Below are 24,040 nucleotides of genomic sequence, written 5' to 3'. Positions count from 1 at the left end.
GATGGTGGCCACGATGGGAAAATGCCTTCAACCCCGTGCGTCTCCAGGGTCTACTACATGCAGAGATGTGTGTGTCTGCCCAAGGACAAAGATAGAGGTCCTCCCTATCTTCCAGTCAAGGCTACCATGATCTCTCCCGGAGCATTCCAGGGCAAAGAATGAGATCAAGCCTTGAAAATAACACTTTTTAACATATGACCATTGAGCAATCTGAACATTTGAACATTTAAAAAATGCGGTATTCTACACTTGGCCGGTGGTGGCGTAGTGGGTAAAGCATTGACTGGAACGCTGAGGTTGCCAGTTCGAAAGCCTGGGCTTGCCTGCTCAAGGCACACACAACAGACAATCAATGAACAATTAAAGTGAAGCAACTATGAGTTGATTCTTCTCAATCCACCCCCTTCTCTCTGTAAAAAAATCAATAAATGAAATAATAAAATAAAAAATTTGGTATTCTAGCCATGGGTCTCCAATTTCATTTTTTCTACACGTCAGAGTATGGAGCAAGATATAATTTCTAAAACCCAGAGTAGCTTTTTTTAACTCCAAAGACTTGGTGCCAATTCCCTTTCCTCAGAGATCACATGAAATGCCAACAGACAATCGCATCTGCTACCCTATGCTTCTGGACAAGTGAAGAGGTGCTCTAACACCATCTCCAAGAATGAGGGCTTTCATCCCTCCCACCTTTCCTGAGGAGCCAGACAAGTTGGTGCCAAACTGCTGCATGACTTCACCCTCTGTAATCCACATGGCACGTGGAATACCCACAGCATGCCAGATTATCAGTAAAGCGATAACGTCTGTATATTATACCTCCTTGGCACGATTTGAATGAGGCTCCCTTGGGCTGCCTAAGGTTCTGCTTCCTGTCACCTGCACCTGCACAAGTTTCAGAAGCAAATATAAACACCCAACAAAACCCTATTTTAGGAGCTTATTCAAAAGTGAAGGAACAAAGCCAACTAAATCAACACAAACCCCAAAATACAACAAGGTAATTAACCTGAGGTTCTGACTCACTCCACGTATATGCGGTACACCTCCTTCCATTTTTTAGTAATTTTGCAATGTTCTGCATTTTTTATCCTCTTAGCTATTTTGTGTGACTTTAACCAATAGAGATAGGATAATCATAATCGTAAGAGCTAATATGCATAGAGCTCCTTCCTATATCTGCCGGACACCGGGCGTCACATTCCACTGAATTATCTCATTTAATCCACTGAATAAATGGACAAAGTAAGTTTTATCATTATGTTCTTTCATACACACACATATATTTATGAAGGATGAAAGTAAATTAAATATGTTAATAGGTTTTTAGTCACCCAACAAGTGTTAAAAATTCTCTTTAAACCCAAGTCTGCCAAAGTCCAGAGTCCTCGCCCTAACCACCAAGCCAAATGTCACTGACACCTGTGACTTCAACAGATCAGGACTTACATACACCCTCAACTGTTACACACATCTAGACCCTTGGTCAGCAAACTGCAGCTCGCGAGCCACATGTAGCTCATTTGCCTCTTGAGTGTGGCTCTTCCACAAAATACCACGTGCGGGCACTACCTCGCTAAGGAATGTATCTACCTATAGAGTTTAAGTTAAAACATTTGGCTCTCAAAAGAAACTTCAATCGTTGTACTGTTGATATTTGGCTCTGTTGACGAATGAGTTTGCCGACCACTGGGCTAGACCATGGGCCCAGCACTTAATGAAACTCTATCACTAGAGTTACATAGATTTTGCAGTGTTTTGCTTTTTTATTTTGTAAGTGAGAATATATAGTTCAATGAATGAGCAAACAGTCCTTTTGATTTGTTCTGTGCCATTTGGAGAGGATGAATGCCAAAAAGAAGGAAGCAAAGAAATCAAGTCCCCGACCTGAGCATCAGGAACTACAGACATCAACATCACTGTCACTTGTCCCTGATGTAGCATCAGGGGTAAAAAGATGAGAAATGAAGACTTCACAGACTTCAGACTGCTGTTCAACATTACTCGGGGGGGGGGGGGGGCAACTGTTCCTAGAGATCTCAAGATATAGCAGGCATTAAAGCAATTCCTTATCAGCACCGTTTTAATATAAACTTATCATTCAGATATTTACCAAGTCACTGCATAAAATTCATTGTGTCAAAGAGTCTTCACCAAATAATGTACACATATTTTGGGGGGGCTAAATACACTCTAAAAAGGAAATTCAAATCGAGAATTGATCAAGCCAGCAGCTATCTTCTCACGGAAAACTCAACCTGCAGGTCTTAATTGCTGAGTCTAGAAAGACAAGCCAGCGACTCACACTTGGTGTACCACCTAGCATAGTGCTGGGAACCAAAGTGCAACAGAGAGCCGTACCTCTTACAGAAACTGTGTCCACACCAACACATAACTCATTTGCTTCTGGGAAACCATATATTTAGTAAATAAAAGCTGGAACTAAAGGAATCTCGTAAGCTTGCTGACAAAGACCCTGTGCACAATGACACTGGGAGATCTAAATGATGCTGCATTAGAACACCTAACTCAGAATGTCAAAAAAGAAGTGGGAGAACAGGGAGAGCGGGAAGGACTGCTTCCTGGCCCCGCAGTGACACCGGGTCAGCCACGAACACGTAGGTGAAGAGGAACAAATGACAGATGAGTAAATAAAGAGAATGAGTGAATAAATAAATGAACACATTATGTTTTGCTCCCATAATGGTCACTGAAATAACTTAAGCCTCCACTCCGTTTCATATGGTCTCTAAGAAATGTGCAGTGTACGAATGCCCATGCCTCCTCACTGACCACAACGGAAACAGCGAGAGATTCTGATGAACCTGTTCCCATACACTCAGCACGGATGTGTCTAAATGGATGGAAACTGCTCCCCGAGGCCAAGTCAGATTGCTGTGGGGAATCAGACTGGCAAATGCTGGTCCCCTCATTCCAACCCACTAAGCACTGCCCTTAAGGGGTAGGGGAGAGACCCTGAAAACAGCAGGATTACAAACTAATGACTGCTTCGCAGATGATGAGCAGTCCTGAGTGGTTCTCTCATTCCTCTAGGAGCTAAACACGTTGTCAGGGAAAAGAACACATACTATGTAAACACATTCACATCCAAACGTGACTATAAACCTCCGTGCAGTCTAATGCTGACCCAAGTAAAGTGTCATTCCCAGCCCCTACAGTGTAAAAATGAAGGTGTTGTGACAAGGCAGTTCTATAGGCACTTAGTAAATGGCTACTCTGGAGTGTGATGGTGTCCACGACCCGAGACTGTGAGGAGAACCGGACAGGAATCACTCCTGTAAAGCACTTTCCTCTTTTCCACATTCCCTACCGCACCTCTGGGTGGGAAGCCTATGCCATTCTCTGTGGAAAAAACACCATGTCCTTAACCGCTTCTGAAAAAAGCATCCTCTTCTGGTGGTGGGCAGACAGAGCCAGCCTGCTTCTGCCCACAGAGACATAGAGGTCCCTCCTGTAGTCTGGCCTCTGGGGTGTTAAAAATAAATCCAGAGGCCCTGGCGCTTGGCTCAGCGGTAGAGCGTCGGCCTGGCATGCGGGGGACCTGGGTTCGATTCCCGGCCAGGGCACATAGGAGAAGCGCCCATTTGCTTCTCCACCCCCACCCCCCCTCCTTCCTCTCTGTCTCTCTCTTCCCCTCCCGCAGCCAAGGCTCCATTGGAGCAAAGATGGCCCGGGCGCTGGGGATGGCTCCTTGGCCTCTGCCCCAGGCGCTAGAGTGGCTCTGGTCCCCGCAGAGCGATGCCCCGGAGGGGCAGAGCATCGCCCCCTGGTGGGCAGAGCGTCGCCCCTGGTGGGCGTGCTGGGTGGATCCCAGTCCGGCGCATGCGGGAGTCTGTCTGACTGTCTCTCTCTGTTTCCAGCTTCAGAAAAATACAAAAAAAAAAAAAAGAATAAATCCAGCACATCCCTCCCCAGAAGCACACACAGGTTGGCCCTGGACTCCCAGAAGCAGCCTCTACACCCACTCAGAAAGCACTCTCCTAGCCTTCTCAGCCCCTTGACACGGTCACAGGCCAGAGAGTCAGGAATAGCTGCTACACTGGTGGAAAGGGCAGAAGAGGCTACAAAGAGAAAAATGTGGGGAAAGTTAGATGAAACAGGAAAGCATGGGTTCAGTGCTCTCATCTTATCAGATATTCTAAAGAGAAAGAAGTGTGTGACCTGTCAAGACCAATTCACAAAATACAAATGGTCTCCGATAACCACGTATTCACAACAAGCCAAACCGTGGTACACACTTTAGGTGCATTTGCTCATTCATGCCTCCCGCCAGCCGGAACACCAGCCCTGTCACTGCCCCTAAGATAAAGCAAGTCTCAGAGACTCAGCTATTTTCTGAGAATGCCAGAGTTACTAAAGGAAAGAGAATCAGTGCATTATACAGGTTAGAACAAAAAATACCCGGCTCACAGTGAAACATTCCTGAGTGTTAAAACTTGATACTACCAAAAACCTTCTTTCACACCGTGCTTAGGCCAGCTTAAAGAAGCTCCTTTTATCTTATCAGCGAGGGTGTCCCCACTGTTCGATGCAGAGGTACAACATCCCATAAAATGGTTTTTTATTTTGTGAATTGGGGGCCGGTTATCTCGCCATTCCTGAAGGCAGTAAATCAGCAGCGCCCTCCAAACAGGGTCTGCTTCGTTAACCACTGCGACTTCGGGGCATAAGGAGGAAAAGAGCAGGAGCTATTCTCTGAGGCTGCCCTCAGAGATCCAGCAGGTCCCTCTAGAAGGAAGCCAAGGGCAGGTGTCAACAAAGAACAATGAGGGTGACAGAGACAATGAGGCCAGATACCGGCAGGAAGGCTAGAGAAGAAAAAAGGAAAGAAGAGAGCTTGCATGAGCATGGTTAATTTCCATCACAGGATTTTACAGAATGCCTGCAGAGAACACCTAGTCCAGAAGATGACTGACATTTTGCACTCAATGCACACCTCACAAGCCAGGGAGAGGAACGTGCTTTAAAAAAAAAGTTTGCAGCAGCCCAAACTAGATTCATATCAGAGAGCCAACATCACTGAGAGACATGAGAGGGCCAGCCTGCAAGGCCTGTCCCAACCCCATCCTCCCATTTTGTTGCGAAAGAGCAATACTCAAGACATGAAGGAATCCCAAGCAGGCTGAGCTCCTGGGCTGTGACCTCTGCAGTCAGGACCCTGACCTTGGTTTAATGTTCTCCTGTGGCTGCTTTGAAATTCCTAATTTTTAATAAGGAACCACACATTTTAATTTTGCACAGGGCTCCACAAATTGTAAAACCAGTCGGCTCCCCATTTTTTGTTTCTTCTTTGAATTTTCAAAAGCCTCCTTTGACTTGAACTTCACTTCTAATTTTTTACAGATAACTTGTTTCATGGACTATTTACACTCTAGGTGACCTGGACTGGTTGTCATAGATTCTCAAAACTGGACATTGAATGCACAGAGTAGGTGTTTCTTCACCTCACCCCTAACATGGGCTCCAACATGCAACCCAAAATGTGCTCAGTATTACTGTCAGAGCCCAAGGAGATGCCAGACACTAATGTTGCCGGTGGGTTCAATGGCGGGATGGTGGGACAGGGTGTGCTTTTCATCTCAGGGGTTAGAAACATCTGAGTCACTCAGTAAAAGTCCATTCCAGATTTTCAACCTTATCTTGCTTCATTCACAATAAAATGTGCACCTTCCAAACACAGGTGTAACACATGCACCCAGAGAAAAAAACCTACAGTTCCAGAGGCCTACTGTATCTCTGGTTACAAACACCAGACGGACAATTTGGTCCTCATGATGCTGCCCTCAAATAGGGTTTCTTTATAAAGGAAGAACAGCATATAAAAATTCGTCTACTGGAAGACCAAGTAGTTATTAACAGCTGTAAAGAAGGCTATGACACATATATGATAAACCATCAGCTAACATATTAAATGGCACTAAACTGAAGGCTTTCTCCCTTAAATTAGGAACAAGACAGGGTTGTCCACTCTCTCCACTCTTATTTAATGTGGTACTAGAGGTTCTAGCCAGAGCAATCAGACAAGACAAAGAAATAAAAGGCATCCATATCGGAAAAGAAGAAGTAAAGGTATCACTTTTTGCAGATGATATGATCCTATACATCGAAAACCCCAAAGAATCCACAAAAAGACTACTAGAAACAATAAGCCAATACAGTAAGGTCACAGGATACAAAATTAACATACAGAAGTCAATAGCCTTTCTATATGCCAACAATGAAACAATTGAGAACGAACTCAAAAGAATAATCCCCTTCACAATTGCAACAACAAAAAAATAATAAAATACTTAGGAATAAACATAACAAAGAATGTAAAGGACTTATATAATGAAAACTATAAACCATTGTTAAGGGAAATAGAAAAAGATATAATGAGATGGAAGAATATACCTTGTTCTTGGTTAGGAAGAATAAATATAATCAAGATGGCTATATTACCCAAAGCAATATACAAATTTAATGCAATTCCCATCAAACGTCCAATGACATTTTTTAAAGAAATAGAGCAAAAAATCATCAGATTTATATGGAACTATAAAAAACCCCAAATAGCCAAAGCAATCCTAAAGAAAAAGAATGAAGCTGGGGGCATTACAATACCTGACTTCAAACTATATTATAGGGCCACGACAATCAAAACAGCATGGTATTGGCAGAAAAATAGACACCCAGACCAATGGAACAGAATAGAAAGTCCAGAAATAAAACCACATATATATAGTCAAATAATTTTTGATAAAGGGGCCAAGAACATACAATGGAGAAAAGAAAGCCTCTTCAACAAATGGTGCTGGGAAAACTGGAAAGCCACATCCAAAAGAATGAAACTGGACTACAGTTTGTCCTCCTGTACTAAAATTAACTCAAAATGGATCAAAGATCTAAACATAAGACCTGAAACAATAAAGTACATAGAAGAAGACATAGGTACTCAACTCATGGACCTGGGTTTTAAAGAGCATTTTATGAATTTGAGTCCACAGGCAAGAGAAGTGAAGGCAAAAATTAATGAATGGGACTACATCAGACTAAGAAGTTTTTGCTCAGCAAGAGAAACTGATAAAAAAATAAACAGAAAGCCAATTATATGGGAAATGATATTTTCAAACAACAGCTCAGATAAAGGCCTAATATCCAAAATATACAAAGAACTCATAAAACTCAACAACAAACAAACAAACAAACAATCCAATAAAAAAATGGGAAGAGGATATGAACAGACACTTCTCCCAGGAAGAAATACAAATGGCCAACAGATATATGAAAAGATGCTCATCTTCTTTAGCTATTAGAGAAATGTAAATCAAAACTGCAATGAGATACCACCTCACACCTGTTAGATTAGCTATTATTAGCAAGACAGGTAATAGCAAATGTTGGAGAGGCTGTGGAGAAAAAGGAACCCTCATCCACTGTTGGTGGGAATGTAAAGTAGTACAACCATTATGGAAGAAAGTATGGTGGTTCCTCAAAAAACTGAAAATAGAACTACCTTATGACCCAGCAATCCCTCTACTGGGTATATACCACAAAAACTCAGAAACATTGATACGTAAAGACACATGCAGCCCCATGTTTATTGCAGCATTGTTCACAGTGGCCAGGACATGGAAACAACCAAAAAGCCTGTCAATAGATGACTGGATAAAGAAGATGTGGCACATATACACTATGGAATACTACTCAGCCATAAGAAATGATGACATCGGATTATTTACAGCAAAATGGTGGGCTCTTGATAACATGATACGAAGCAAAATAAGTAAATCAGAAAAAACCAGGAACTGCATTATTCCATACGTAGGTGGGACATAAAAGTGAAACTAAGAGACATTGATAAGAGTGTGGTGGTTACGGGGGGGGGGGGGGGGAGAAGAGAGAGGGAAAGGGGGAGGGGGAGGGGCACAAAGAAAACTAGATAGAAGGTGACAGAGGACAATCTGACTTTGGGTGATGGGTATGCAACATAATTGAACGACAAGATAACCTGGACTTGTTATCTTTGAATATATGTATACTGATTTATTGAAGTCACCCCATTAAAAAAATAAAATTATAATAAATAAATAAATAAGTAAAAGAAGGCTATGACAGAGACAAGTGTCTTTGGAACATTATAGAATAAAAGTATGTTATAAAGGTATACAGAGTGTGATCAAAATATTGTTTTGAAAATGCATCTATAGATATAGGCATGGACATTACTGTGGGGAGCAGCTAGATTTGATCCCAATAGCTATGTCGTGTAGCAAAAATCCCACCCCTTCTTCTAAACCACATTCAGCTCACAGATGCAGAAGGGGCTGGGATGGGACACCACTGAGGCCCTCTGCCACTTCCGCAAGTCCCTACTCTGCAGGGCAGGGCAGCTCAGCAGCTACTGCACTAACCTTCAAGTTTTAAAAGCAAAATGGCTCCTGCTGGCGTCACTGCTCTCTCAGGAAACTTTAATGCTCATCTGGCACAAATAAAGGTAAAAAAGACTATATATATATTTTTTAAGATATGGATAAAGATAATGGATATAAATGCCTTACAGCAGTGGACAGACCATCGGACTCGGATGCAGAGGACCCAGGTTCAAAACCCCGAGGTTCCCAGCTTGAGTACAGGCTCATCTGGCTTGAGCAAGGGCTCACCAGCTTCAGTGCAGGGTCGCTGGCTTGAGCATGGGATCATGGACATGACCCCATGGTCGCTGGCTTGAGCCCAAAGATCACTGGCTTAAAGCCCAAGGTCACTGGCTTGAACAAGGGGTCACTTGCTCTGCTGTAGCCCCCCGGTCAAGGCACATATGAGAAAGTAATCAATGAACAACTAAGGTGCCGCTACGAAGAATTGATGCTTCTCATCTCTCTCCCTTCCTGTCTGTCCCTATCTGTTCCTCTATCTGTCTCGCTGTCACTGTCACAAAAATAAAAAATAAAATAAAAATAAATGTTTTACAACCCAGGATTTTTTTTAAATTAAGACTATATTTTTAGAACACTTTAAGGTCCACAGCAAAATGAAGGGGAAAGCACAGACTTCCCACATATCCCATCCCCACAAGGGCACAGCCTCCCACATTAGCAACATCCCCCACCAGACCGGTATGTTCATCACAAGTGAAGAACCTGAACTGATACATCATTGTCACTTACAGCTTACAACATTTCAGTTCACTTCCTACGGTATTGTACACTCTATGGGTTTGGACAAATGTATAATGACATGTATCTACCATGACAGTATTATATAGAATAGTTTTACTGCCTGAAAAATTCCCTCTGCTATGCCTACTTATCCCTCTCTCCTCAACTGCTGGCAACCACTGATATTTTTACTGATTCCAGAACATCATATTTTCCATTCCCAGTCAGGGCACACAGGAGAAGTGACCATCTGCTTCTCCACCCCTTTCCTTTCTCCTTTTCTCTCTCTCTCTCTCTTCCTCTCCCACAGCCATAGCTTGAATGGTCCGAGTGAGATGGCCCTGGGCACTGAGGATGGCTCCACGGTCTCACCTCAGGAACTAAAATAGCTTGGTTGTCAAGCAACAGAGCAGCGGCCCCAGATGGGCAAAGTATCACTGGGAGGGAAGGGGCTTGCTGGGTGGATTCTGGTTGGGCACACACAGGAGTCAGGAGGAGGAGAAGGAGGAAGAGAAGGAGGGGGGGAGGGGGAGGAGGAGAAGGAAGAGGAGGAGGAGGGGGGAGGAGGAGGAAGGAGGGAGGAGGAGGAGGGAGGGAGGAGGAAGAGGAGGAGGACGACGATGACGATGATGATAAGGAGGAGGAGGAGGGGAGGAGGAAGACAAGAAGGAGGGGAGGAGGAGGGGAAAAGGAGGAGGAGGAGAAGAGGAAGAGGATCATATAGTTAGAATCATACAAAATGTAGCATTTTCTGGTTGGCTTCTTGCATTTAAGTGATATGCATTTAAGGTTCCTCCACATCTTTTCATGGCCTGATGGCTCACTTCTTTTTAGTGTTGAATAATATTCCATTGTCTGGATGGACCACAGTATCCATCACCTAATGAAGGACAACTTGGTGGCTTCCAAGTTTTGGCAATTATGAATAATGCTGCTATAAACATTCATGTGCCAATTTCCAAATAAACAAAAGTCTTCAGGGCCTCTGGGTAAATATCCAGGCTTGTGACTGCTGGATCACAAGATAAGCGTATGTTGAGTTTTATAAGAGGCCATCAGATCACCTTCGAAAGTGGCTGTACCATTTTGCCTTCCTATCAGCAATGAAGGAGAAGTTATTTTTAAAAACATGATTTCTGAGGTATTCATTGTAAGATACGTTCCTACTAAAAAGTGAAGGGTACTTGTACATGGCACAGTGGGAGTTCAAGAGACATTTTCCATCCTTTTTAAGCCTCTCCTCAGCCCCTCACACTTGGTGCACGGTCAGGCTCCTTGGAATTTCCCCGTTCTCAAGGGGAAGCTATTTGGAGAGCCGGGCTTTGTGACCACCCATGATCTGAATTACACACAGGTGTTCAAAAATACAGAGGGATCCAGCATAATTAAGAGCATTAAGCAATCATCTCAGCCCAGGGAGGCAGCTGAAGAAAAGAAGAACAGAGTTTGGGCAGCGCTTTGGGAAATAAATTCCACAGCCTTTCACCAAGTTGAAATCTTGGCTTTGGATCCACATAAAAATGAGCCTGGCCTGCTCTGAGCTCCCAGTGGACATCAGCCAGATCACAAAGTCGACCCAATTGGCCTGACTTACCACAGAGAAGGCCACTGCTGGGACAGCAGATGGTATTACTGCTAAGAGCCAACATGGCCGGACAGGACAACAGACAGGAACATGGCAGACCACGCTGGTGCTGGCCTGCTAGGGATCTCAGCTTTCAAGAGAATTGTTTTCACGATGCCCCTTTTAAAATAACGTCGCAGCAGCCTTCACTCTGATTTTCCTCTTATTATAGACTTCACTCACTCTTTCTTTATATCCTGTAAAACATGGCTGATTATTATTTTATTTTCTCTTGTCACTGGTACTGTTGTACAGTAGTAATGCACAGCTGAACCCTACCCAGAGAGAAACATCTTTTAGGGAGAGCTGTATTAGAAACCCTTTGCAACAAAGAAGGCTGTGTCAGTGTTTTCCCACAAGGTTTCGAGAACCTAGAAAAAGATGCTAAGTTACAAATATTATTTCTCTTCAAATAAACCATTACTAAGTATAACTATGTTATGAGAAACTCATTTTAAAAAAAATAATTAAAGCCATTGTTTAATAGGTAACACTGACTCTAATGGTCGCTGTTGAACACACACCAGTCTTTTAAAAAGAGCATTGTCCAAACATTCTCTCCTTTGTTATAATCTTCTCCAATCCTCAGGGAAACACTATCTACCTTTAGACTCATTTTGTTTAACATCTCCAGTCATTTATGCTATTTACTGAGTATCCGATATTACTAATAAAACGTCAGTACAAATATCCAAATTGTTTAGGAGAAATAAAAGTTTTCCAATCTCCCTGGCTGGTCAAGGTAAATATTTCTATGACACAAATCTGTTAGCCATGCTAACAAAAATGCCTTTTTATTTTTCCCCTTAAATTACAAAAGATTTTCATTTTACTCAGCAATGAGCTTGACTAAATCGAAATTTTATGCATCAGAATTAAATATGTTCTATGCACTCAAAATGAACAGTGTATCATTTATCACTAATATTTAATGACAAAAAAACTGATAACTCTCTGATGATACCGCTGATGTCATCTAGCCGTACACCATCGATTCTTCTGGCCTTTAGCATAATCACGGAGCATCAACTCTGGCTTAGGCAGCAAGTTTGATAACAGAACTTAAAGTAGAAACACACTATTTAAAAAACACGTTCTGATTTTTATCTAAGTATATCTTTATTTATATGGCTTTCTTATCAGAAGATGCCAGTCTTTTAAAATACTCAGAAATCACTTTCTATGCTGAAGAACAGGGTGCTATATCATAACAAGGACACAGAAGTATAAAGCGCCTGTTAATTAAACATCGCTTTTTTCACTTGCTACCCTGCATATGTGACTGTTAAGTTCTCAGCCAAGTCTGTAAATAAGAAAGAAAATGGCTAGGCTCCTTCAAATAGATGCCGTGCCTTTCTTTCTCTTTTTTTTTCTTTAAATGTAAGAGATTAGGCACTTGCCATATTATTTTTAAAAATCAAATCCCCTAGTAAATGTTTGATTTTTAAAGTCCCTCCCCCCTCCCAAAATAAAAATAAAACTGGCAAATGAACAAGTTATGAAGTTCGAGTCAGGGCTAGTCGTTTCATATAAATCCTCAAGTTTCAATATACGGTACTGCAGTACAGAACTTGAATATGCAGCACTTCAAAAGGCCCAAATGGAAAACTAAACTACAACTACAATGTATCCACAAGGATGAAATTCAATTTCACTAACTCTATTGACCTAAAAAGCAAGTTATTCAAGAAGATACACAGCAGGGTACCATCAATATAAATCCTCAACATGCAGAAGAAAACCTTATATTTTGGGGAATACAGGCACATATATTAAAAGCATTAGAAATCTTGAGGATGACAAACAGCCAGCTGAGAGCAGAGGTCGCCCCAGGGAGAGGAGCGGGTGTGAGAAGAGGGAGGAACGTGGCAGAAGCCTCTTCAACCTGGGCAGAAATGTGTTCTCTCTGAAGCTGAGCTGCAGGTTCATGGGCGCTCACTGAATTATTCTTTGTTCTTTTTGTGAGTGTGACAGGTTCCATAATAAAAACGAAAAGATAAAAAAAAAACGTTTTAAGATAAATAGCTTTGTAAATATCAGCCAGATTTCTCTCCTCAAAAGTTGTTCTGAACGCAATGATCATAGAGCTGGAGACCAAAACATCCCATTTTCTTCAACAGCTGCACCAGTGACAACACTAACCTGCATCCCAGTATAAAGCCTGTTCCCACTGTTTTTAAAAAGTATTTCTTTCTACCCTAAGAAATTCTTTCACCCCAGTGCTCTGCTAAGCAGGGTCATCCCTGACACAGAGATGCTCTCCACCCTTAGGGAGACAGTATGTCCTGCTTCCTAAGAAAAACAAAATACTAACAAATACAGAAAGGAGAGTGCTCTTGAAGTACTTTTAAATTCTGATTTGACACGAATGTGTGCACAGGAAGAACCTAAGACACATGCCTTCTATATAATTTTTGGACAAAGGAATGTAAGAAAAAGGTCAGTTTTTGCCAGATGGGGAGTTTGTTCCCCACGCCCGTCCCCTTCCCCGCCCCCTCTAGGGACACAGAAACCTGGGGCTGCCTTTGCTGCGAGGGCAGCCAGACAAAAGGGAGAAGCGCCCTGTCAGCGGCAAGGGTGGCGACTTGTTCCTACAAGTACAAGAATTTGTTGTAAGCTTACCGAAGTTACAACTGCACGTTTACTGTCAACACGCATCCCACTGCAACAAAAGCCATTATTTAGAAAATTAGATGAACACATTTAAGCGGCTGAACCCCTCGTAAACCCAGAGAAGTCCTGCAAAACAGCAGGACTGCAGCAACACGCCTGGAGAGGCCAGAAAAGAAAACCCGAGACTGAGCAATTTCCTACTTTAATAGACTGTTTTCTCCGACCTTATTTATAGTCGCATGTGGACAGCAATATTATTTTAAGATGCTACTCATTTTTTCAAAGTCCAACTAGCTTCTTTCCAAATAATTAAATAGGGCAAACTTTCTAGTAGAAATTTTCTACAATACATCACTAAAAAGGGTCTGTCATTGATTCCCTAACAATAAATTATTTAATTACTAAAACCATTCTTAATGAAATGATGAACATCATTTTAACAAACACAGCAGAAGAACTCAGCGCCAGTGGTACCACTGTGACCCCGGAGTCTCTGTCGTGGCACCTTCTAGTTTTCAATCAGCTCCATTTCATCTTTTATAGAAACCCTTCACTCAAGGACAGACACTCTAGTTTTATAATCTGGCCCACCAGACATTATTTTTAAAGGTCTTTCAGGGTCTGATGGGAAAAAAAGAACTTTGTATCATAGGAATATTCCAAATGCCACCTGTCCCTAGAGGCAGAGAGGCTGAGAAGTTCTAGACATAAAAACAATTGCCAGTGTTGCGGTGTCCGTTCAAATCAAGCCACACCCAAAGACAAATGGAATAGTTTTTAAATTTAGGTGAGGGCATTTTGGACAAACACTTGATTGCTGGGTAACTTCAAAAGGCACGTTACTAATACAGATGAAAAATGTCTGCACAGCTTTTATTAAGTAACTCTTTTGATCTTAGTGGTTAGATCTTTAGCCGAAGCCCTGAATATTTAAACAAGCCTCTTTCACATTTTATCTACATTTATCTCCTAATTTTATAGAATGCATTCTTCCTAGGAGTCTTTATTTGTGTTTAGCTCATTGGCTATTTCCATCAATAGTCTTGCAGGCCCTCATCACATACAATAATAGAGAATTTCCTAACATGCCTGGGAAAATTAAAATATTTGGTCCAGCAGGGTTCATCTAACGAGTAAACCGCTCAGATTTTAAATTTAAGATAAAAACAGTAACAGAAAGCCATTTGACAGAGAAAGCCATTTGGTGGGACCACGCCACGGGAAACATGGACATGAACAAGGCACAGTTTTGAAGGAGATGTCTGGTACTTGGCAAAACCCACCCGTGCTCAGGTCGTCTCGACCGCTCTTGGTAGCTGTGAGGCTCTGGCTCTGTTTCTCTAGGTGTCGGATGTTTCCCTTGGTGGTTCACGCTGGATAGGGAACCCACACTCCTCTCAGGTTTCATGAGGTCTAAGCAGTTCAGTAGGACCCTTCAGGAAGGCTGTAGGCTTTCATCCAACTCTGAAGATGGAAGAGGTTGGTCGCACACTTAGGGAGGCATCAGAGTCATGTGGGCACTGTTTCAAAATGCAGACTCGGGCTCCACCCCATCCAGCGGCCCAGGAGCAATGCGACCCCAGCTGGACTCTGGAGCCTCCCTGCTTGTGCACACTTTAAAAAGCACATGCTTTGATTCTTCACAACAGAAATTCAAGCTACAAATAGCACGGCCCCAAGATGAAACAAAGAATCAATTAGTAAAATCCAAGTGAGGAGAAAGATTTCAGTTCCAGAACCTCTAGCAGCATAAATCACTTGGATCCTGGGTCTCTGTTTATTGTGCATCAGAATTACCAGGGAAATTTCTTTAACACACACGTTTTCACGTCAGTCAGCAAAAATTATGATCCAAGGATCTGTATTTTAATAAATGCCTTGACATTCAAAACACAAACACACAAAATGGCCCGCAACATTGCTTCTCTGGGCACACCTGCCTAGGAGAGGATCTGGCATCACCAACTCAGGAGAGCAGCTCTGGGACAAGGGAAACTCAGTCAAGCTCACATCCCAGTCTCCGCCCAAGGGTCATTGTCAGTGTCCTGACAGCATCAAGAACATCTTTAAAAATATGGGTAATAACACAGCACCTGTGCCTTTCTTCCATCACCAAGCTCAAAGAACATACCTTAAACTACACCCTAATCCACAGACAGGGAACTTGGAGCAGAGAAAGTCTGATCACAACTCAACTGCCGAGCTGGGAGGAAAAAAAGAAACCTCAGGAATTTAGTTTTTGAGTTTCATGTTAGAAATATCATTAGTGTATTAGTTAATAAAGCTGATTACGGAATTAGCTAAACATCAGAGAATCTGGCAAAATGTGATATCCACCTGACTGACTACTAATAAATAAATATGTACTCAAATATGAAATTTGGGGAAAAAAAATCTTTGTCCCATCCTAAGTAAATCTGTTCTATTTAAAATAAACAGAAACCAATAATGCCATGCTCAGATCCATTTTCCCTCAGTAACTTGTCCTATAGCACGCTAGCCTCTGGTATCTTCAAACTGGTGAAACACAAGAGAATGACATGTGCTTTCCTGTCAGTGATCCCTCCACGTCAGTTGTTTATCTGAATTAGCTGCAGTAGGAGAAAATAAACCCATCCGAGCATCCTGAATAGAGAGAACTAAACAGTAAACCAAACACCTGAACACAACTGTGTACATATCCACATTCCATTTAAAAAGAAAACTATTAAAAATGTGATTTGGAAAGAGAGCGCAATTAGCTTCGCAGAGGCGCTGCCGACATGTTCCCAAACACACCAGACATATGTAAATATTTTGTGATATCAGTTCCATTTGAGTAGACCTGTCAAGATATTTACAGGGCTTGACAGTACTTCTGTCTTTAAATAAATTTTTCCCAGATACTTTAATGTAATTTAAATAGATTATTAGTTGTCAGGAGCTAATATAAATTTTGTTTATGATTTAGTTACTTTAAGTACTCAAACTGAAGGAATTTAACGCCATGACTGATGTGCTTTCAGCGTCAAGGTGAGACACTGCAGTGCCCGCAGCGCCCTGCGCCCTCCCAGTGATCTTATACTGCCACAGCTCAAATGAAGATACCAAGGCACAAAACTAAGCCCCTCCTGCCCCCTTTTTTTAAAACAAAATAGGTTGGGGAGGGTCATAAGGAAAAACCCATTTATACTTGTCCAAAATACAAGTTCTTTCTTTTAAGCACCTCATTCTCTCACTGGCTGGTTAGGTAGAAAATGCTTTTCTCACTTTAAATCCCGTAACATAGCTACCAAACACCTGTTGTGCACAAAGCAGGACATATATTAACAATTGATGTCAAGTGATTTCACATAGGAAAACAAACCTTGCAGAGACAGCCACAGCTAAACTGGTCAATAGACTTCATGACTGGGTAAAACAGGACAAGGATACATACAGCTTCTAGCACAACCTCCTGGTGACTAGGAGCTGACTTCTAAATAAGCCTGAAAAATGCTTCAGTACAAACTGACTGTAATTAATAAGAATAATTCATTAAAGAAACAAAGAACACTGTCTAATCGTCTTTCCTCACTGTCATGCAATTTACCCCACTGTACTTCCTCCTTCCAGAATGCCAGCCTTGTACCCATAATTGCAAGAACATTATCTATGGGATGCAAAACCAAAGCACTTCCTGAAATCAAACGTTCCTCACAACAGTTATTTTTAGATTGGTGACACAAGCCAAATCTGCTTAATTTCCATCAACCACATCGTCACATGCACATTGAAATAAACTATGTAGATCCCAGGGGAAAAGAAAAAGAAAAGCTGTCATGCATAAGGTACCCGTATTTGGTCAGGTTCTCCCATTTCAGGGATCCGTCTCATCTCACCGCCTGCTGATGTTCCAGCTTTTGGCACCTCTAGCCTTAATTCATCCAAGTACCATGGAAGAGAAACATTTTTAAAAAATCAGTTTAAGATGGCTCCTTGTAACAAAATACCCTGCAGACTAGTGTAAGACGTCACAAGAACGATCACTGAGAAAATACACACGCCTAACTGCAAACTTACTTGGCTTGCTGGCTTGACTCACAAACTCCGTGTTTGACCACCTGGTGGGATTACTACCATCAACTAAAGAAATAAAAAACTCCCTGCAAAGACTAAGAGTGGATGTTGGCTCATGCAGCAAGTTCACTTGTCTATTCAGTGGATGCCTCTCACAAGGTTATTTTCTTTAGAAAACAAACCTCTACTTGCCTGAGACCTTTATAAACTCTAGGTTGAAAAAGCATACTTCAAAAAGATACTGATGGCTTAGCTGAAATAGCATTTACTATGACTGAAGTCTATAAAAGAAGTATGACACCTAATAGGATAAAATGGGGGGGGGAGTCCTAAGTAAAAAAAAAAAAATGTTTTTTTTTAAATCACAAATACCACCTGTGCAAATCCAGCTATGCACTGGAAATCCTTTCTGAGCCATTGAGAAACAGCTCATGCTCAATGCCTTGAAGTTGCAATTAAATTGTAGTAATTTAAGATTATCGGGAGAGCAAAGGGCAGTGGGAGCTCTTTGGAGGGCTTCCTTCCCTACTTAATGCTCTTCAGTCAGGGGTTAAATGAGTTTCTTTAATGTAAGTACCTTAAAGTAACTGAATCATAAACAAAATTTATACTATTTTCTGACAGCCTGCAATCTATTTAAATTTTATTAACATGTGCCTAAAATTATTTTTCAAAGACAGAACTCTTGCAAAGCCCTGTAAATATTCCTGGCATACATACTGAACTATAATTGGTGCTATAATCCTAACATTACCTGATTACAGTTACTTTTTGGTGATGTCGAATCTTACAAGGTAACATTTCAAAATTGAGTTTGAATCTTAAGTAAAACATGAAAATTAAATACACAGCACAATAAGATCAGGTTCAAAAGAAGTCACATCTGCTCTGTCCTCCCTTCTCTTTCTTAATGTTGGCATTGAGCATGCTATGGTATAAATATATTTGTTTAGGAAATATCACAATTCTTCTGTTAATTTAAACAACTGCTGAAAACAGACATATCCTTCAATAGAGCCTGAGAATGTAAAAATACAAGGTCAGGGATAGAGTCTTTAGAGAAGCAAGGAAAAAGTTAGTAACAGAAAATTATGCCTACACTCAATACTAACCCATTTAACTTTTGTTATTGTTGGTACAAATGATTTAACTAGAAAATATTTATAGCTTAAAAAAAACATTACATATTGCAAAAAATTGCCTAATAGCATCCATGTGTATGTTTAACTCCCATTGTTTAATTACACAATAAAAGGTATATCCAATAAAAGCTACAGACTTTGAAACATGTTGGGCACTACGGTTATGAAACTCTGACTTATAAAAAACAAAGTACTTACTATGTAATCAACATTTGCTAATTAAAAATGCAATCCTTAAATGACAATTATTTTTATTCTTCCGTATGTATTTACTTGTCCTATTTCCTACTTATACTACTTAATTTAAAATGACATTTAATTTGGGAAGAGTTTATAGTGAAAAAAAAAAGGGTTACAAAGTTTATACTCCAGAATTTAAATATAAACACAAAATCTTCTAGACATCTTCAACAATAAACCCCCTTAATTTCAGAGAGTTAATTTGAATACTTGATGTTTCATTATACCTTGATAAACTTATAAAAACGGAATGCTAAAGTAATTACTGTTACTATTCCCTTTAAAAATGTAAAGCAGTTAAATTTTCCTAGAAAACAAGCAAGGACAAGTTACAGAGAACTTGAATAAAAGTAGCAACGTGGTCATGTTGAATGTCAATCTAAAAAAAGTGGTTATGTCTAATCTGCAGAACACTCCCTCTCGCCTTTTTAAATTCCATGAGTGGGCTGACACAAAACTTCATCACTGGGTTTTTCTTTTTCTTTCTTTCTTTCCTTTCCTTAATTTTTATTTTTTTGAACTGCATATCAGATTTAAACCATATACAAACACTGGCTTCCCTGACAAGGCAAATCTTCTCAACTTGATGTGAGAAAATGTTATCTAACTCTAGTGAAGGAGTCTAATGTTAGTAAAAAGAATTACACTGAACAATTCTGGGTAGCAAAACGGCCTCTAGGAAATTTAATATTCTTTTAATATCTTTTGGGTGCATTCTTGTCATAAACAAGAATGCATTAAAAATAATAACTTGTTTAGCAAGTCAGCATCCACAAGGAACTCAAATGCTGCCTAGAGAGAGGCTAAGTATTCCCTTCCAAGTGAGCCTTTGCTTGCACAACAAAGATCAGCATTTGCAATGGTCTATTTCTGCATTACTGAGTATATAGCTTTGCTGCTCCATCCAATAGTCCCGGGTTCTTGATGCAGAGCTCCTGACAACAACCCAGCAGCAGTTTCGTTTGATCTCTCTTGCTTCCTTAATTTGGGTTGTCAAGGTTCAGCAGTTGGAGGCTGTTTACTTTACTTTTCCAAAACACACACACACACACACACACACACACACACACACACACACACACACCGGTGACCTTCCCCCCCCCCACACACACACACATTAACCCAAAGTCAAAGGGGCGAGGAGGGAGAGAATGCAGCCAGTAGTCAGATGTTAAACCTTTTTCCCCCTTTTGTGCAGTGAAATTTTAGCTGACACCTTTTGAATGATAACTAGTTGGGTTCCTTTTTATATTTTCAGTACTCTTTAATTACTAGACATTTCAAGTAGAAAAATCAGAGAGGAAAAAAACCCATTCCAAATCTCTATAACTGCGAACCCAATTTTCTTTTCCTGGATTCAAAGAGATGGGTATTTCCACTTTGAAAATCAAAACTCCAGTGGAAATCTAAAAAAGATTTGATGCATTTCTCTCTGGAACCGAAAATAACAGGAACTCCTGTCTCAATTATGCAGATTAACCCTAGGTAGAAAACACCTGAAATCTGACCATTTCTCCTCAAATTACAGTTAAGACATCTTCCTCCAAAACCGATTCTCACAGTGAAAAAAACGAGGGCGACGGGGGGGAGGGGACGGAAGGTAAAAATTTTGTGGAGATTCTTCAGTATATTTGCAGCAGTCGAAAAATCTTTTCAATATCCTTCCGGTTTTTTCAACTCAGCTATTATGCAAATCCTAAATCCTGAAGCCTACGGACAACCAAAGATTAAAGTGTAGACATTCTCAGTGTACATACAGACTCCTTTCAAAGGGAATACAGAATGCCCCTCCAGCATTCTTGTTTAAAGAACAGTAACAAAAAAGGACATCGAACTTTAAAAATACCTGTGACCAGGCACGAGAGCAACACCAACCTCTCACACACGGGCCGGAGAAGCTTAACTACAACCAAATTAAACGTTTTCATTAATTTCATTACTCTGCCCAAGCCTTCCAGATAAGGTCTGGGGGAGGGGGTTACTGGGAAGACGAAGAAATGTTTCATTTTGGGTTTTCCGGTCGAGCAAAAGGAAAATGAATTAAAAGGGATGTGTAGGATGAGCCCAGACTAAATCAATACACTTTGTAATCAGCTCGGCAAGGGTATTTGGACACAATGACTTGGAAATAATTAATAGTTATAAGGGGGGAGTAGGGTGCGAAGGGGAGCTAAAGATGTCACCATATTTTATCCGAGCACTTTACACACCACGCTAAACTTTGATCTCCAGATTTTCGGATTTAGGAAAAGGGGAGGAGGAGGAAGTCCAGTATTTGAGGATGGGCACATTCCTGGCTCCAGCGCCTGTCGCTATACTCACGCCGCCCAAGCTAGCTAGCGCTTTGGGCACAGAGAGCCCTGGGTACCCGGGGCTTTAGGGTATCCCTTGCTCCTGCGCCTTCGCCTGCATCCTGGACCCCGCGCCCGCCGCCGCCTCAACTTACCCGCAGAGTCCGGGAAGGGAGTGGGAGCGCCGCCTTCACGCCCGCGGAGGAAGCGCCGGCAGTACCATGGTCCCCGGTGCCGCTGCCTCTGCCCCTGGCCCGCTGGCTCGCCGCGATCTCTCTTCCTCTTGCAAACTTTCGGATTCTGCGGTCGAAAAGAAATCGGGGCGACCCTCAGCAAGTCTTCCCAGTGCAGGTTGGGGAGATTAAGGTGGGCGAAATGAGTAAGGAGGCTGGGGGCCCAAGACAGAGGGCGGCGGGCTCGGAGGACCCGCGAGCGCGCGTGGAGGAAAGAGAGAATGTGGCTCAGGGAATCGCTGCAAGGATCCCAAGACTAGGAAATCGGCCCAAGCAAAGTCTGAACACCTTCCCCGGGATCTCACAAAGTTGCAACAACAAAAAAGGAGGAGGGAGGAAAGGGGGAAGGGTTGGGATAGGGATACGGTCTCAGGCGCAAGGTTTGGAGTTACAACCGTTTATTTAGTCCTTATTCTCATAGGGGCGGGAGCTGCGCGGGAACTGACGGGGAGCGGGGTGCAGGCAGCAATTTAGAAGCAAACACTTGAGACGGGAACATGCGACTTTGTTTCTGGGTGCAGAGCTCCCCCGCTCCCGCGTGTCACCTCAACTCTCCTGGGCCCGAGGCGGAGCACAACAGGTGGGGTGGGAGATTCGCCAAGGGCCAAAAGGAGAAGGAATCAAAGTTTTGGATCTCCAGTGTATCTGGGAAGGAGGGGCGCGGGAGGAGGGGGGCGATGGGAGGCGGAGGCAGCGAAATGACCGCGACCCCCGGGCAACAAGCGACGCGGTGGAGAACACGGCGTCTCCGCCCGAAGCGCTCGCCGTCTCGGCTCGTCGGCGCAGCTGAGTCTTCTCCGCTGGATAGGAAGGGAGCTCTCGGGAGATAGGCGGCGCGCGGGCGAGGGACGGAGAACCGTCGGCCATCGGGACAGGGCTGGAGGGACGCAGCAATTCACGCTCGTCTCAGAACAAATCCGGGTTTGGGACCTCCCCACCCCCCGCGCACCGTTCCCCAAGCTTAAGAGGAGAGTAAAACCAAAAAGTGTACGTGGTGGAGAGAGAAGTCCGGGCACGGAGACTCTCCTCAGCGCGCCCAACTCCCATTCGCACCGCTGTGTTGGCCTGGTCGCGGGGAAGCTAGGTTCGGTGGGCTGAACGCGCGTGGGGTACATGTCTAGCTGGGGTTGTACTGGTGAGTTTTCTGGTATCCGTGGGGGGGGGGGGCGACGAAGGAATGCCCCCGCCGCAGTATTCGGGGCAAGGCGTGTGTGGCACTGGGGATGTCCCCCACGCGGGGCCCAGGGCACGGATGTCCCCAGTCATTCCGCTGCGGCCCAGGGAGCAGCCAGCCCAGGGGTACCAAGGGGGCATTCTCTTCGGGAGAGAAAAGGAAAAAGTTTACTTCAAGTCCAAACTTTGGGCTCCAGTGGCGCACGGCGCGCGCCCCCTCCCGCCGCGGAACGAACCCATAGACCCGCGCCCGCCCCGCTCCCTGCAGGCGCCCCGAAGCCAGACATCGAAAGTTGTCCTCGGCCGCCTGGGCTTATTGATTTCTCTCCCCGCGGCGATCGTGGAGAGCGCAGACCGAGGCGTGAAGGGGCCGAGAGGTAGACGAGCTAGCCCTTCGCCGCCCCACCCCCCAGCCTTTTGACTTATGCAAATAGACCCGAGTGCGGCGCCTCCTGAGCCCCCTCCACCCCGCGCGCTGGCCTGCGGCCCCCACCCTGATCCCAGAGCCTGGGCGCCGACTCGGGGGTGGAGGACAGAACCTGAGAGGGGAGCTGAAGGAGATGCACGTGGAGCCTAGAGATGGAAAGTAGTTTTTTTTCTTTTCTTATTTTCTTTTTGTTGTTGTTGTGCTGGTTGTTGTTGTGGTTGTTTAAAGTGGCGGAAACAAGGCAGAAGGCGGGCTGGGAAAAAGTGGAGCAGAAATGGAAAAATACAAACTCACCCGCTGCAAATGATCTCTCGATGCAAACTAAGGTGTTTTCGGGCCTTTCCCCGCGCGCGCACCCCTGCGCACACATACACGCGCGCGCGCACACACACATACACACACACACATACACACACGCGTGCGCGCGCACTCGCAGGAGAGGGACGGGCCGCTGCGAGTACTGCATGCAACCGCCACACAATAAATAACAATAGATTCCTCCGCTCGGGACTAGCTTCTCGAAGCTCAGCCAGCGCCGGTGGCAGCGGCAGCACGGGTGGCGCCGGGCCCAGGGCGCTCCCCAACCCGTTCCCGGCCTCCAGTGCCAAGGCCGCCTCTCCTCCTTAGGGACCCCCGAGGCCACAGCGCCATCAGAATGCAAGTCGCTACCTGTCCCCGGGCCACTCAAGCCCTGGCGCCCATTTCCATGCCCCCTGCCCCCCCGGAACAAATAAATAAATAAGGCGCGCAAGAGAGTCCAGCTCGTCGCGGAGGAAGATGTTGTTTTTTTTTTGCTGTTGTGCGTCCCTGACGTCACATCCACCTGCTGGGTAAACAACAAGGCTCGCAGCGAGAAAGAAAAAAAAGAAAAGGAAAAAAAAATAGCAACTGCCAGAGCCGGGAGGCGGGAGGGCGGGGGAGAGGCGGGCTGGGAAGAGGGTCCCAGGAGGTGGGCGTGGGGAGCGTCCAGACTGGATGGCAGAGAAGCGGGAGGCAGAGCCCTGCAGACCAAGGAAGGAGGGGACACAGAGCAGCCCAGCAGCAGAAAGATCTGCCTGGAACAACCTGGAAAATAATGGGCCTGGGGAGGAGAGATTCCTC

At 43.6% G+C, this 24,040-nt stretch overlaps 1 protein-coding gene across 11 annotated transcripts in view; it reads right to left on the bottom strand.

The window, feature by feature from the left end:
- Positions 1 to 24,040, bottom strand: part of FOXP1 (forkhead box P1) — a 671,570-nt gene that overhangs the window by 647,352 nt on the left and 178 nt on the right. For 4 of the 11 annotated variants that reach the window (XM_066245813.1, XM_066245814.1, XM_066245815.1 and 1 more), the window contains exons 1-2: positions 23,234 to 23,623; positions 21,262 to 21,406 (exon numbers count right to left, since the gene is read on the bottom strand). The gene's annotated coding sequence lies outside the window, so the exon portion shown is untranslated. Of the gene's footprint in view, positions 1 to 21,261; positions 21,407 to 23,233; positions 23,628 to 24,040 lie in introns of those variants that run through there. The other 7 variants (XM_066245804.1, XM_066245803.1, XM_066245806.1 and 4 more) reach the window with 4 other exon arrangements.

This window comes from Saccopteryx bilineata, chromosome 10, assembly GCF_036850765.1.
Source record: "Saccopteryx bilineata isolate mSacBil1 chromosome 10, mSacBil1_pri_phased_curated, whole genome shotgun sequence".
NCBI lineage: Eukaryota > Metazoa > Chordata > Mammalia > Chiroptera > Emballonuridae > Saccopteryx > Saccopteryx bilineata.
This window is presented reverse-complemented; position numbering and strand designations above follow the sequence as displayed.